A 15,573-nucleotide genomic window follows, 5' to 3' on the forward strand; every position below is an offset into this window, starting at 1 on the left:
CCTTCCTTTCTTCCTTCCCTCCCTCCCTCTTTTTTAATTTTAATTTTATTATAAAGAGAGGTTACAATTACATAAGTAAAGCAATGAGTACATTTCTTGTTGACCATTGTTACCCCCACCCTTGTTTTTCTCCCACTTACCTTCCCCCATCCAGCTCCCCATCCCTTCCTCAAGTTGTACAGTTTATTTCCAACATAGTGTCTTGTGAGTGTTGCTGTTGCATTGGTTCACCGTTTGTCCTTTTTTTTTTTTTTAACCGTTTGTCCTTTGTCTCACCATTTTGTTTTTCCCCTTTCCTTCCCCAAATCAGATAAACTTATATACAAGACACAGGACACCAAAATCAAAAACAATGACAACAGAAGATAAACCAAGGGAAAAGAAAAAAACCTCACACAGTGCATTAAAAACCACCACCACCACCACAGCAAACCCTTTTGTTTCTATATCTTGGAGTTCATTTTGATTAGCATCATCTTATATGGTCATATGTGCATAGCTTTTGAGCTATTGTAATCCTCTTCTAGGACTATCCTTAACATATACTAATGATTATTACAAATGAAGGAAAACATGGAGCCTATGTTTCTTTGGGTTTAGCTTATTTCACTTAATATACTGATTTTTTTTCCAAGTCTTCCCATTTCCTTTCTATTCCTTCCTTCTTTCTTTCAATGGTAGAACATTTTGTTGCCAATGAAAGCATTTAGCAGCAATTTAATATTAAAAACCATTCAAACTCTTATTATTAGATCATTTGATTTTTACAAATATCTATGCTTAAAACAGTTCCTAGTCTATGTACAATTTTAGGCAAAATTGTCTCTCATAGAGAAAACCAATCTTATAACCTGAAAGGTTATCATTCAAAGACTTACTTCCTATGTAACTATGGGACACAGAAAGACCAAGCATTTCTACAGTTAAATTCCAGAAGTTGATGTCAAGTTGGTAGAATGTGTAATATGTGAATCTAACCTTTGCCTATTACCATGTAAATCATTTCGTTTCTGAATGGTTTGATCTGGAATGAGTGAAGGTTTGGATTTTTCTTCTTGTCACAATGCCCTCGAATTGGGAGTGAAACAATGATGTTTGGCAAATGTCAACTGCAATGCCAGCCTGCGGGCTCCCAGGCAGCTTTTATATAGTGAAAACTTCTGAAACCTCAGGAGGCATGTGACTCTGGCTTCTTACTTAATTAAAAAATTATTTGATGTGAACACACAATCATTGTAGAAAGAGAGACCGGAAACTGATGCCATTTCAGTTTCCTTACGCTACAATGAGGTAAAATGAGGTGCTATGCTCTTCTTGTTTTGAAGCCATTTCAAAAGTGGTTGAGATATTTTTTCCATTGTCTCCCATCTTTGTTCTCTATTTTATTTTCTTTTGTATTTATTTACTTATTTAGGTATTTACTTATTTATTTATTGCTAGTCCTGGGGCTTGAACTCAGGGCCAGGACACTGTCCTTGAGCTTCTTTTGCTTCAGGCTAGCACTCTACCACTTAAGCCACAGTGCCATTTCTGACTTTTTCTGTGTATGTGGTACTGAAGAATGGAATCCAGGGCTTCATGCGTGCTAGGCAAGTGCTCTGCCACTAAGCCACATTCCCAGCCCATTGTTCTGTATTTACAATATGACAAGATCTGACATGTAATTTCTTTCACTAAGTTTAGATGCTATGGGAGAATGATGGCATTTTCATTAAGAACAAGAATTACTGTTAATTCAATAATTACTTACAACAAGAATTACTACCCAAGATTTGCTGTCCTAGTCACATGGTAAAAAAGAAGTTATATTGGTGGCTCATTCCTATAATCCTAGCTACTCAAGAGGCTGAGATCTGAAGATCAAATTTCAAAGCCAGCTGGGGCAGCTGTGAGACTCTTATCTGTAATTATCCAGCAAAAAAATCAGAAGTGGAGCTGTGGCTTGAGTGGTAGAGTGAAAAAGCTAAGCAAAAGTTGTGGAGCTATAAAACATTGTGTGGGGAGACCATCAGTAGAGACCATACAAACATAAAGTACAACCAATAGAAAATCTTTATTTCCAGCCGGGAATACACTGGGCAGTCGGGTGCTCAAAAGTTCAGTCCCAATCCTGGCCTCATGGCCCCTTATAAAACAGAAAACCCACCTCCTTGTTTGCTCAGGGGTGGAAAGTTCCTAACAGTTCTTTCCTGCAGGTATAAGCCAAGTGGGAAGTTACAGAAGTGTAATAGACAATGCTGTAAGCAGGCGCTGAGAGAGGGCAGTATGACCTATTTCTATGATTGTTACCTAGGAACATAAATGAATCAGTGGCTACATGTATCTTCAAATGTCGAACTATAAGGAACTAGACTCATGGGTTGGGGTGCAGTCCTTTTTTTGGGGGGCGGTCCCGTTGTGGGGCCGGAACTCTGGGCCTGGGCACTGTCCCTCAGCTCTTCAGCTCAAGACTAGCGCTCTACCACTTGAGCCACAGCGCCACTTCTGGCTTTTTTCATTTTGTTTATGTGGTGCTGAGGAATCGAACCTCAGGCATGCAAGGCAAGCACTCTACCACTGAGCCATCTTCCCAGCCCTGCAGTCCTTTCTTTAAGATGGAGTCACAAGAGCAAAATGGAGTTACAGAGGCTAAGAGTAAACTCTATGACAATGAAGTCTGATAAGCCCTATTTCAACCAGAGGTTTTAGCATTTCAGTTAAAATCATCCCAGACATAATAAGACTCTTATTGTCAATGAGCTACAGAAAAGAAAGTAGCTAAGGGACAGCACCCAGGCTCTGAGTTTAAGTCCTAATACACACACACACACACACACACACACACACACACACACACACACACACACACACACACACACACACACACACACACATTATGGCTCTCCAAACAGCCAATGGTAAGGGATTAAAATCCTGTCACAATGCTACCTACTCCTCCAAAAAGCAATTTGAATCTGCTTTGCATTCATTTAACTTCAATAAGAATTTATGAATTTGGAGACATGACTAGATTTTTATTTTTATCTGGACATAGAGATTGAGGGTTTACTCTGCTAGAAACTGCCTCAGATAGTTTGCCTGTGCCATCTCCTTAGACCCTTCTGGAAGCCCATCCCATCAGTGTGCCTGTGCTCCTCATTCCCTTTACTGAGTTGACTGTACCCAGCACTCTCTGAACCCCTGAGTCTTTGCAGAATGGGAGCAAACTAAAACTATTCTAAACATTTGTTAACTTTCACTTTAAACCATTGCCTTTGCAACAATAGAGATTTGTTTGTTCTAGAAACTACTGTCCCTTTATGTTATTTTTCAGTCAATCAAAATCAGAAAGACATACTTCAATAACTTTTAATCTTTAAATTCTCAGCCATTGCACCAAATATGTTACCAGAGATTTAGGACAGCTAAATTGATTTTGATTCTTGTGTTTGGCAAGAGAAGAAGGATTCATAGTGTAGGTGATAGGAAAATTTCACTTAATAAGAAGTTTAGCAATCACACACAGAACGTTTTTCTTCAAGAAGTCTTCTTGGGTTCTGTGTTGTGAGTAAAAACCAGAAATAGCTATTATTAATATTATTATTATTATTATTATTATTAATTGGCCAATGACTGCTTGGTTATTGAGCCAGTGCTTAGACTGGACAAAACTTTTCCTGCTCCTCTACCTTCCTGGGAGACAGGCAAAAAGGCCCTGGGAATGCAGTCAAACAAAGCCTCAAGGGCGGGCACTTTTCCAGTGTTGAGTGTGGAGAGTGCTGAGTAACTATTTAGACAGGGTTATATTCCATTTGCATGAGTAGGGGCAGAGAAATTTGCTGGCGGTGTGTTTGTTTAATGTAGCTGTTGGAATTTCTGGCTTACACTGCTTAATTTCAGAGCTGCCACTTTGTCTCATGGGAATGTGGTATTTCCAGTAATTTGCAAGAATATGTGAGCTGAGCATTGCCAGGTAGAGTGTCAGGAAGGAAATGAATGCCATGATCCCAGGACTCATGGAAGCCTTTAGCCCATTTGAACCATGGTGCTAAATAACAGCCTGGTTAAAGAAGGCCCTGCTGGCTATCACTTTATTTTGCTTTAACGCACACACACACACACACACACACACACACAGACACAACTAAAGTACATGTATACACACACACACACATATTTAAAGACAACATGCCAAAGACTTAAATAGAAGAAAAACCTAAAAACAAACACTAAGTCTTCTGTTTACAGATAAGCTTTGGGAAAGGTATGCTCCCCCTCCTTCTATTTATAATCTCTGCTCTACTTAACTACTCAAAATATTCATGAGTTTAGAACACTGGATGCCTGTTATACAGTTACTTGGGGAGTGCATTAGTTATGCAGATTGTCATGGTGAACTGTCCTTCTTGAGCCATTTATATTCTTGTAATAGGAAAAAATGAACCTTGTCTCATTCCCAGTAAATTCTTCTTTGCAACATATCAAATACAGAAAGATGCTTGCAATTAGATACATGTATTCCTAATACTAGTGAATGCTTGGTATGTAAAGTAACTGGGAAATTGAGTGCGTGTGTGCATATGTGCTGATGTGTGCATATGTGCTGATGTGTGCTGATACTAGGGCTTGAACTCAGAGCCCGGCACTAAAGGTATTTTTGCTGAAGGCTGGTGCTCTACCTCTTGAGCTACTTGGTTTTTGGTGGTTAACTGGAGATAAGAGACTCATAGACTCTTCTGCTCAGACTGACTTTGAATCGAATCCCTCACGTCTCAACCTTCTGAATAGCTTAGATTAAAGCATGAGACACTGACAACCAACTAATCACTCCTCTGATTGTTCTGGGATAGTGAGAAGGATGAGGGATAAGTAATGCTTCAGACACTTGTCTCTTGGTCCTTCGTCCCTCTAAGGAAGATGACTTATTTTTAGGAGGAGTCATAGAGTCAGTAAACATAAAGTGAAGAATAAGGCATAGACAAATATTCAAGACAAATGTGCTAGTCCTGAAGCTTGAACTCAGGGCCTGGCCACTGTCCCTGAGCTTTTGTAGTCAAGGTTAGTGCTCTACCATTTGAGCCACAGCTCCACTTACAGCTTTTCTTTTCTTTTTTTCTTCTTTTTTGGTAGTTTATGAGAGATAAGCTCTCACAGACTTTCCTGCCCAGGCTGTGTTTGAACTGCAATCCTCAGATCTCAGCCTCCTGAGTAGCTAGGATTATAGTTGTGAACCACCAGCATCTTGCTTAAGCATTATTATTATTATTATTATTATTATTATTATTATTATTATTTTATTATTTTATGCTGTACTTGGTTTGAGCTCAGGGTCTCACATTTTGTTTAACGTTTTTGCTCAAGGCTGGTGCTCTGGCTCTTGAGCAATACCTCCACTTCTGGATTTTTGCTGGTTATTTGGAGATAAAAGTCATGGACTTTTCTGTTTAAGTTGGCTTTAAATCTCAGATCTCAGCATCCTGAATAGCTAGGATTACAAGTGTGAGCCACCAGTGCCGGGCATCTTATCCATTTAAATGCTTGGTACATGCTCGCCTGCTTGGCTGGGGATTTGTAGGAGACACCAGCCTACCTTCAAGATGCTGGCAACCAGTCTTATGCTGTTTCAAGGTGTGTGATAGAATTCCTTTAGCTTCTGTTACATGAATATGTTCTTTGCCCCTTGGATTCTCTGGAGTCCATCACAATCCTGAAAGGCACAACACCTGATGCCATGATTCCAAGTGTACCGATCGGGAAAGATCAAAATCCCTGAAGTTTATCCTGCTGAAAACCACAGTCCTAAAAGAATAAAATCCGGAAAGCTGAAATCCTCAGCACCACAGATGCCATGGGGAATTTGCAAAGGAGTAGAAAGCTGAAACCTGGTGATGAGTAACCACAAAACCTGCGGTGTGCCAGCCTTCACTGGTCTGCTTTGGAGCTCCTGCATCCGTGAGGCCCTTAGAGAGTCTCTCTGATCTCTTGGCCAGTGCTTTAGAAGGATGACTGTTGTAAGGTACTGTGGTTGTAGGGTGCATGGTGCTCCTGCCTCTCTTCCCAGGACAGTTGTGGGGAGAAACGAGCCCTTCCCCCCCACCTCTCCGCCCCCCTCCCCAGTGAAGTCAGTGCCTATCTATTCCCATGAGAGGGAGTGCTGTAAATCCTCCTGCATCTGCTCTTTCTGGTTAATGGTGGTGGTGACAACACTGTAAAGGTGACAAATGTCCTGGGGATACTTTTGGCAGCTCTCACTGGCCTAACAAACGCCTTCTTCCACACCTAGCTTGCAAGCAGGAAGTAATTCTTTCATTTTAAGAACCCAGGCTGCTATTCCTCGCTGTGGGCGCAGGGGTGTGGTTTATGTGAAATCATGTACAGGTGTGAACTGCCACCTAGTGAGCAAGGGCAAGATGATGGCCCCTCCCCCCCTCAAAGAGGAGCTACTTCCATTTTTGGCATAAAAATGATTTTTTTTTCATTGTAAGAGTGTTTTCTAGAAGAAGATTTGAGCAGCAGAGTTTCAGCTTGCTAGGTGTGTAACTGGTTGTATACACTTTAGATCAGTGATTCTCATTGTTGGAGAGATTATGTGTTGGAACAAAACCTAGCAGGATTTGTGAATCTATTTGTAGATAGCATAATTCATTTATTTTTTGAGTCATTATTGGGGCTTGAACTCAGGACCTAGGTGTTGTCCCTGAGCTTTTTTTTTTTTTTTTTTTTTAAATTGTATTTTATTTTATTTGGGAACATACTGTACAGAGGGGCTACAATTACATGGGCAGGATAATGCATACATTTCTTACCAAGCATTGCAGCCTCCTCCTTTGTTTACCCTTCACTTCCCTTCCCCGCCTCCCCCCTCCCCCCACCCAATTTTACCCCCCTCCCCCCACCCAATTATACCCCCCTCCCCCCCCCACACCGACATTGTAAAGCTGGTTTTGACATGACATTTTGTACTTCTCATTGTTGCAACAGGTCCACCTGAATCCTTAAACGACTTGTTTGTCCCCATCTCCTCCACATGTTATACTGACATCAAATATAGTGAAAGCGGGGGTTACACTGTGGGGGAGGGACATACAAAGCAACAAAGAAGTAATCTTGTAAATGCGTTAGAAACACATGCATGAAAGAAATGAAAACATTAAAATACATATTTAAGGGTTCATTTTCCTAACATCACATTATCTGACCTTTTCCGCTTGACTCATACCTATACTAGATATTGCAAATAAGGGAAACCATGGGACCTATGCTTCTTTGGGCCTGGCTTACTTCACTTAATATAATTTTTTCCAAACCTTTCCATTTCCTAACAAATGGGGAAATGTCATTCTTTCTGATGGAGGCATAGAATTCCAAAACTCCTTTCTATGCGAGAGCTTGTTCAGATTCCAGCTTCTCCTCTGCCATCTTCCGTCCCTGAGCTTTTTTTGCGGCAGGCTAGCTCTCCAGCAGTTGAACAACAACTCCATTGCCAGCTATAAGAGTCTCTTGGGTTTGTCTGAACTAGCTGGCTTCGAACCATGATCATTAGTTGTCAGCCTCCTGAGTAGCTAGGGTTGCAGACATGAGCCACTGGCACCCAGCCATGACTCTTTTTCATGTAAATACACAGCAACACTTGAACTGCCCTTCTGAAAAACTCTTGAAACAATGTGGGAATGAAAGAGTAGGACACTGAACATCTCAAATTCAGAAAGTTTTGAAGACAGGAAAATTGTGATTTGGAGAGATTCTTACTGACTATGGAGAAGGACAGAGGAACTGGGAGAAAGAGAGAAAAATGAACAGAGAAAGGGAAGAACAAAGAAAGAAACAGAAATAGAGAAACACAGGGAATAAAACAGAGAAAAACAGAGTAAAACAAAGAAACACACAGAGAGAAAGAAAACAGACCGAGACACACAAAGAAGGAAACTGAGAGAAAGAGGTGGAAACAGAGAAACTGAGAGGAGAGAGACCAATAGCTACTGTCAGTCTGGATGATGCACCTCCTTAAGGCATGTTCTGTAGCCAGTGACTCCTATTTCTAAGCCACTTTCTTCCAACATCCCTAGCAATTATATCTTCCCTGGAAATCCAGCTTGCACCCAAAACATAGTTATTTCTATCACCAGAGTATAAATCACCCCTTGGTGTTCCTGGGTGTATGGAATTTCAGTCTTCAATGAGCCTCTTGTTAAGATTTCCTTGGAATTCGTGCTTCACGAGAAGAAAGAGATGCTATGTGGAGCTGGACATTTAGGATTGCCTGTAAAATACATTTGTAATTGCACGTAAAATAAAATGTGCATGTGAGCTGTGCAGTTTTATTTTTAATTATCTGCTTTTTTTGGTAAACATTCCACTAAGATTTCAAGAAATAAAATCTCACAGCCTCATAAATGAATACATAAAATATGAGGCATATTAAAATCAGATGATATACTGCACATGAGAAATGGGATAAGAAGAGTATAAATAGGAAATATATGTCATCTTGTAAAACTAACATTGTGCACTTTTATGAAATAAATATTTCTCGAATATTATAAGCAAACAAGTTTTAAAATAAAACATGCCTTCTATTATATTATCTTAGACTTTATGTCTAGATGTTTATACATTTATATTTCTTGTGTGTTTGTTAACCCCCTGAAACAGTGTTCAGCTAATTTCTACAGCATAAATACAACTCACTGATGTCATCTTCTTATAAAGAAAAAGTAATAAATTTACATTTTGTGGTAGACCTATATTATCTTCAATGAGAGGAGTTTGATTGCTTTAGATTTTTCTCTTTCTCTGTAACAAAACAGTCTCAAAATCAATCAAACAGCAGCACAGATAATAATACACAGAAAGTAGGTCATTGGCATGAACTCATAGAGAAAATAGGTCTGCTTCAAACAGATCTGAGAGCTGTAATTAGTGGCCATCGCTCCTTCCCAACAAACATAGAGAAGCAAATGGAAGAGTTGTTCCAGTGGTATGGAGAGACAGGGCCAAGTGAAGGTCTGCAGTTAGTAATGATGGAGTATCTCTGCCCCTCAGAGGGTGACCAATATAGCCCTGGGGCCCTCACTTGGAATGGCCAGAGTGCCCCTGCTTCTGTTTTTCTCTGACAGTCACACACTTATATTTGTTGCTGGCACTTAGGTATCTTGAAGTAGCTGCTACTCGAGGGTTCCATTAGAATACTTCTCTACCGTGCTACCTCTCACCCTGAGAAGTCTCTCCTGTATTACAATGGTGGGGAAATATTTTTGTTTATGCAAAAATCTGACTTGTGAAATAGAGTATCTAGAGCAGAGGTTGCAAAGTCAGAGTTCCAAAGTATGTATTTTTCCTAGGTTAGGTAGATTTTGCATATTATCATTGTTTTTATTTGGTACCAGTCCTGGGACTTAAACTCAGGGCCTACCACTGGTGCCGAGCTTTTGTGCTCAAGGTTAGTACTCTACCACTTGAGCCACAGTTCCACTGGTAGCTTTTTTTATTAATATGTTTTTTGTTATTGTAAAGGCGATGTACAGAGGGGTTACAGTTACATAGTCATGTAATGAGTACATTTCTTTTTGAACAGTGTAACCTCTTCTCTTGTTTTCTCTCAGTTATTTCCCTTCCAACCCCTCTCCCCTACAAATTGTATAGCTCATTTCTTGTGGAGCACATGGGCAGCAAAGATGGCGCTGAGAGGGGGTTGAGTGGGCAGAGCCTAATTTACTGTAGAGCACATGGGCAGCAAAGATGGCGCTGAGAGAGAGTAGAGTGGGCAGAGCCCAATTCACCTTCTCAATGCCTAACCAGCCCGTGAAGGCTCAGGTGAATGATAGAGTGTGACCTTGACAGTGATTGGTTCCTCTTCCTCCCTTACCATGCCACCCACCCTTTTTGTCTTTAAAAGGGGCTGCTCTCTGTTAATAAACGAGTTTTCTATCTGCTGGATTTGGCTCCCCGCTGTGTCTGATTGTCTCCCGGGCTGAGGGAGGCTGGGGAACGGGCAAGTGCAGCACTTAACTTTCCTCGGACCCTGTCCGTCTTTTGTGGGATGGACGAAGACCCAACAATTTCTAACATAGTGTCTAGTGAGTATCACTGTTGCTTTAGTTTATCCTTTGTCCCATCATTTCTGTGTTCCCCCTTACTCTCACCAAAACAGATAAACTTACATACAGGATAAAAGGTATAGAAATCCAAAAGTGACAAAAGAGAAAAAAACAGACAAAAGTGAAATAACAACATCCTCTTGTTTCCATACTAGAAGTTCATTTTTATTTATTTATTTATTTATTATTTTTTGTTGGTCATGGGTCCTGAACTCTGGGCCTGGGTGCTGTCCCTCAGCAATTTAGCTCAAGGTGAACGCTCTACCACTTGAGCCATAGTGTCACTTCCGGTTTTCTGGTGGTTAATTGGAGATATGAGACTCACAGACTTTTCTGCCTAGGCCAGATTTGAACCATGATCATCAGATCTCAGCATCCCTAGTAGCTAGGATTCCAGGTGTGAGCCACTAGTGCCCGGCTGATAGGATCATCAATACGATCACCTACAGGTAGCTTTTGAGCCTTTGTGATCCTCTCCTAAGAATATCCTTCTTTAGTCTCACTGTGTGAATGTCTATAGACCTGTATCATTTATCATGTCCAAGTGTATTATTTTTTGGTCTTTTACCATCCAGTGTATTTACTTGCAGATTTATAGGAATATTCTAGTTACCACAAATGAGGGAAACCATGCAACCCATGTTTCTTTGGGTCTGATTTACTTTGCTTAATAGAATTTTTTCTAGGTCTTTCTATTTCCTTACAAATGGTGCAATATCATTCTTTCTGATGGAGGAGTAGAATTCCATTGTGTATATATAGACCACATTCTCTTGATCCATTCATCCACTGAGGGGCATCTGGGTTGATTCTATATCTTGGCTATGCACTTCCAGCTTTTTGGTGGTTAATTGGAGATAAGTTTCATGGACTTTCCTGCCCAGGATGGCTTCAAACTGCAATCCTCAGATCTCAGCTTCCTGAATAGCAAAAGGTACAGGTGTGAGCCACTGGTGCCCAGCAGTCTTATTACTGTTTAAAATTATTATTTTAATATTTTAAAATCAGAAAGTTTCACAGTGCAAATATCTGGATTTCTGGATTTTTCTTTGCAAATCTGACAATAGGATCATAATTCTTCTGGCAGCAACTGGTTGGAGCTAAGCAGCAATTGTTCTTTATTTTACTTTATTTTTTTTAATCTTTAGGGAGTTATTCAAAGGGGTTTCAACATGTCAGTTTGTGAGTACAGAGCACTTTCATCAGTTACCCCTTCCATCATTTTCCCCATCTCTCCCAACCCCACCTATTCTCTCCATTGTCCTATTGAGTTCATACCCATGTGTTTCCAGCTTGTTGGAAGATGTGGACATCTTGCCTGCTTTATTCTTGTTGCTTACCTTTGTGGCCCTGGACTAGCAAGTATCAAACTGGCTGCATATTGGAGTCATTTGAAGAATTACTAGTTTTCCACAGTCATGCCCTACATTTGACCGTATCCACTGGTTTGGAGTCCGGCAGTCTTAACAGCACCTCAGATGATTTTAATATGGGACCCAAACTGAGAAACTCTGGCTCAGGTGTCACCTGACATGCAGGAGGGCTTCCCTCAGTTTCCCAGCTTGCCTGCAAAATCACACGTCCTTGAAAAGAATTTCAAGAGCTCTCACAGTAAGGAGATGCTCATGAAGTGGATGTTTAGCAAAGATTTATTTTAGTGTAACAAGATAAAGGAGGGAGAAATGGAGGGGAAAGAGGGAGGGATGGGTAGGGAGAATTCCTGCTCCCCACCCAGGAAATGGGAGTTAAAGATTTAGAATGGCAGTTCTCATCTATGGCCTCTTTCCTTTCTGATATTGGGTAATACACCCATGGGCATTGTCTTGCAACTCAACCGTTAGATAGTGGTTCTAGGAAGCCAAGTTGGGTGTGGTTTATTATTCTAAAAAATGGAGATGTATCCAGGCACTGGTAACTCATACCTGTAACCCTTGTTACTCAGGAGGCTGAGATTTGAGGACCTTGATTCAAAACCAGAGATGTTTGTGAGGCTCTTAGCTCCAAATAATGAGCAAATAATTGGAAGTGGAGGTTCTAGTGGTAAAGTGCCAGCCTTGAGCGAAAAAGCTAAGGGAGAATACCCAGGCCCTGAGTTCAAGCCCCAGTACCAGCACACACACACACACACACACACACACACACACACACACACACACACACACACACACACACACACACACACGGAGATATATCTGGCTCTACCAGAGCAGGTGAGCTTTAGAGCTTTCTTTTCCTAAATAATTTTCACTTTTCTGTTTCTGCCATCTGTGGAGTGTTCACAGCTTTTTGCCATTTCATAAAAGAGAGTAGGTGATGATCACTCATGTCTCCCTTTCTTGTAACTTCGAGAAGTAGGTGTGGTAGGAGAGATATTAACTGATTTTTTTTCTTTTTCTTTTTTTTTCAGTTTACTTTTTAGTTTTCATCTCTGATTCTGGCTCTTCTAATACTTGTGAGAATAAGCCAGGTACAAGTGGCTCACACTTGTAATAGCAGTTAAAAGTCCATGAGACTCACTTCCAATTAAGCGCGCACACACACACACACACACACACACACACACACACACACACACACACACACACACACATACACACACAAGCTAGAAGTGTGGCTGTGGTGGTTCAAGTGGTAAAGTCCTAGCTTTGAGCAAAAGAGCACAAGGACAGTACCAAGGCCTTGAGTTTGAGCCCCAGCCTTCTCCCCCGAATAATTTAATTTCCTCTTCTCCTCATCTGTCCATCCTGAGTCACAATGAGTGTTCAGAGTGGGTGATCATTTCCTCTTGAGCTTCTCAACTGAGCCATTGTTTGATCTTGTGGTCTTCATTAAGGAAATTACAGGTTCCTTAGTGTATCTAAGGAGAATTAATCTCATTTTCTCTTTCTTTCAATTTCATAGTGTTTGGGGTTCATGAAATTCACAGGTAATGTTTCTAGCAGGGAATAGGTGAAATATCTTGTCTCCTAAAGCCGTCTAATTGTCTGACCTTCCTCTTAGAAAGCAGAGTAGAGGAGTTGTAGTCTTTGTCCCTTTTCCCTCTCTCTTTTTCCCTCTTCTTCCTCTCTAGCGCTATGCAAAATGAGGACTTTCTGGCTGAGCCAAAGAAGATGCATCTATAGAATATGTCATAAGATCAACCTTTTTTTAATGCTCGTAAAAAGACAGGATGTCAATTTAAAGCCTCATCTGTCAGAAACATTTTTAATCTTGCCGTGATTTATGAAATACTGTAAATTGCGATCACTCTGGCCCATAATATCCTGGCAGCTACTTCAATAGCACAGCTCTCATCCGAAAACATGATCTATAGGCAGAATGAAAGTTTCAGAAGGGGAATGCCATTTAATAGGCAGGCCCATTATCAGGCGCTTACAAGGGAAGGTTTTCTCAGTAAGGGATGTTTCATTGCCACCCATTGCCCTGGCTTTCTGTGCCAGAGTATGGGGAGGGAGAGTGCCAGCTTGCAGTTTTCTCTGCATCTCAGGAGTGAGCAAGAAGTCAAGGAGGATATGTCAGAAAGAAAAAGCAGGAGGGGAATTGAAGTTTCATTTGCAATGAACTATCCAGGCTTCCCTAAGCTCTTGTTTACATTTTTTTTTTCTTCCTGCAGACATGAAGGAAAAGGGAGAAGACAGAAAGCTTGGAATCCTGGTGAAGCCTTATGGACAGTCTTATGTAATGGATGGGCAGATTTAGGATGATAAAAAGGATAGGGGTGACGGAGAGAAAGGAGGGGAGGTGGGGGGAGAGGGAGAAGGAGGGGGAGAGGGAGAGGGAGAGTATTGATGTACCCTTCTTGTTATTTCCTTGATCTTCCTGGGGGAAAGGAAAACTTTCAAATAAAATCCCAGTGACTAGCCAGGCTGGTTATATCTGTAATCCTAGCTTCTCAGGAGGCTAAGATCTGAGTATCAAGCTTTGAAACCAGCCTGGGCAGAAAAATTTGTGAGACTTACATTCAATTAGCCAGCAGGAGTCAAGAAGTGGAGGTGTAACTCAAATGGTAGAGCACCAGCCTTGAAGAAAAGTTTAAGACACAGCACTGGCACAAAACCCCCACATAAACAAAACCTCAAACCCAGTGACAGTTTTACCTCTGTTGACATGTTCAAGTCTCAGACCAACCTTAACATTTAGGGTTCCTAAGCTGTACTTTGAAACATGGTTTGGTTTTCCATTACCTTTGATGTTGATATATTACTATAATCATTTGATGATTCCAAGTTAAAAAGCAAAACAAAACATATGTAATCCCTAACTTCCCAGCCAGTGCATCGGATATGTTACCAGATGTTTAAAGCGGCTAAACATCCTCAGTCCTTGCATCTGTCAAGAGAAAATTCCAGGCAAGAAGGGAACATAGTAAAGATGATAAGAAGTTTTACTAGAAACGAAATATGGCAGAGAAAGAGGGCAAATGGCATAGCAATGGCATGGAAGGTAGCATTTCAGCCCATCTCCTCCATCTTGGACCATCCTCTTCCTTACAGAGCTTGGCCTTGGGTTAAATAGTGAGAATTGGAGTCCTTGAAGATGATTTTTCTAATTGTAAGGTTGCCTTTCTGTTTCCCATAAGGCTTAGTGCTCAGACCTTGTTTCCTCCTTCTTTGTTCTTACTTCCTCCTTCTTTTGTTGTCCCTATACTCCAATCTCCTTGTCAAGCAGGTTTTGGTTTCTCAGCCTATTCTGCCATCTGCAAGTTCTATAGGCCTAGCTGCCTACTGTCCTCCTCACTCCTTATGTTAGTGGATTCTAGAAATTTCACCTAGACCATATATACAATACATGAAATTCATGGGAGAGGAGAGGGAAAGAGGAAGGACCACAGACTGGCAAGAACCCAGCAGAAAGGAAGGAAGAGTTGTTTTAGCTGGGAGCTGGGAACTTTCATCTCATCCCACTTTCTTTGTGAGTGAGGAAGAGCCTGGGTGCTATCCTTAAACATTTTGCTCAAGGCTGGCACTCTACCACTTGAAACACACTTCTACTTTTGGCTTTTTGCCAATTAATTGGAGATAAAAGTCTCTTGGTTTTATCTGCTCAGGCTGACTTTGAATCTTGATCTCCAGATCTCAGCCTCTTCAGTAGCTAGAATTACAGTTATGAGCCATCAGTGCCCAACTGATGCCAGGCTTTCTTTTACACTCAATCTGCCCTTTAAACTTGACCTTGTGATCACCTTGGTCAAAGGAGTCTCATAGTACTCAGGAAGGAAAAAGAAGACAGAGAGCCATTTAATGGGGGAAGAGAAGGTGAGCTTGTAATAAGTAGACAGACTTCCAAAAATCTGTTTGAAAGGGGAATACATTTGAAACGAGTACTGATAATATGCATTTAAAAGAATATCAAATATACCCTTGAAAAAGGGTCAAATATACATTTGAAAACAAAGAGAGCACAGTGTTTGTTCTGAAGAACATAGAGAATGATGGCATTGAATTCTATAAAAGGGTCATGATTGTACAAAAGGAGTGAAATCTTAAATATATTTTTT

The sequence above is a fragment of the Dipodomys merriami genome, unplaced genomic scaffold (genome assembly GCF_024711535.1).
Source record: "Dipodomys merriami isolate MVZ:Mamm:240054 unplaced genomic scaffold, mDipMer1.0.p SCAF_40, whole genome shotgun sequence".
Taxonomy (NCBI): domain Eukaryota; kingdom Metazoa; phylum Chordata; class Mammalia; order Rodentia; family Heteromyidae; genus Dipodomys; species Dipodomys merriami.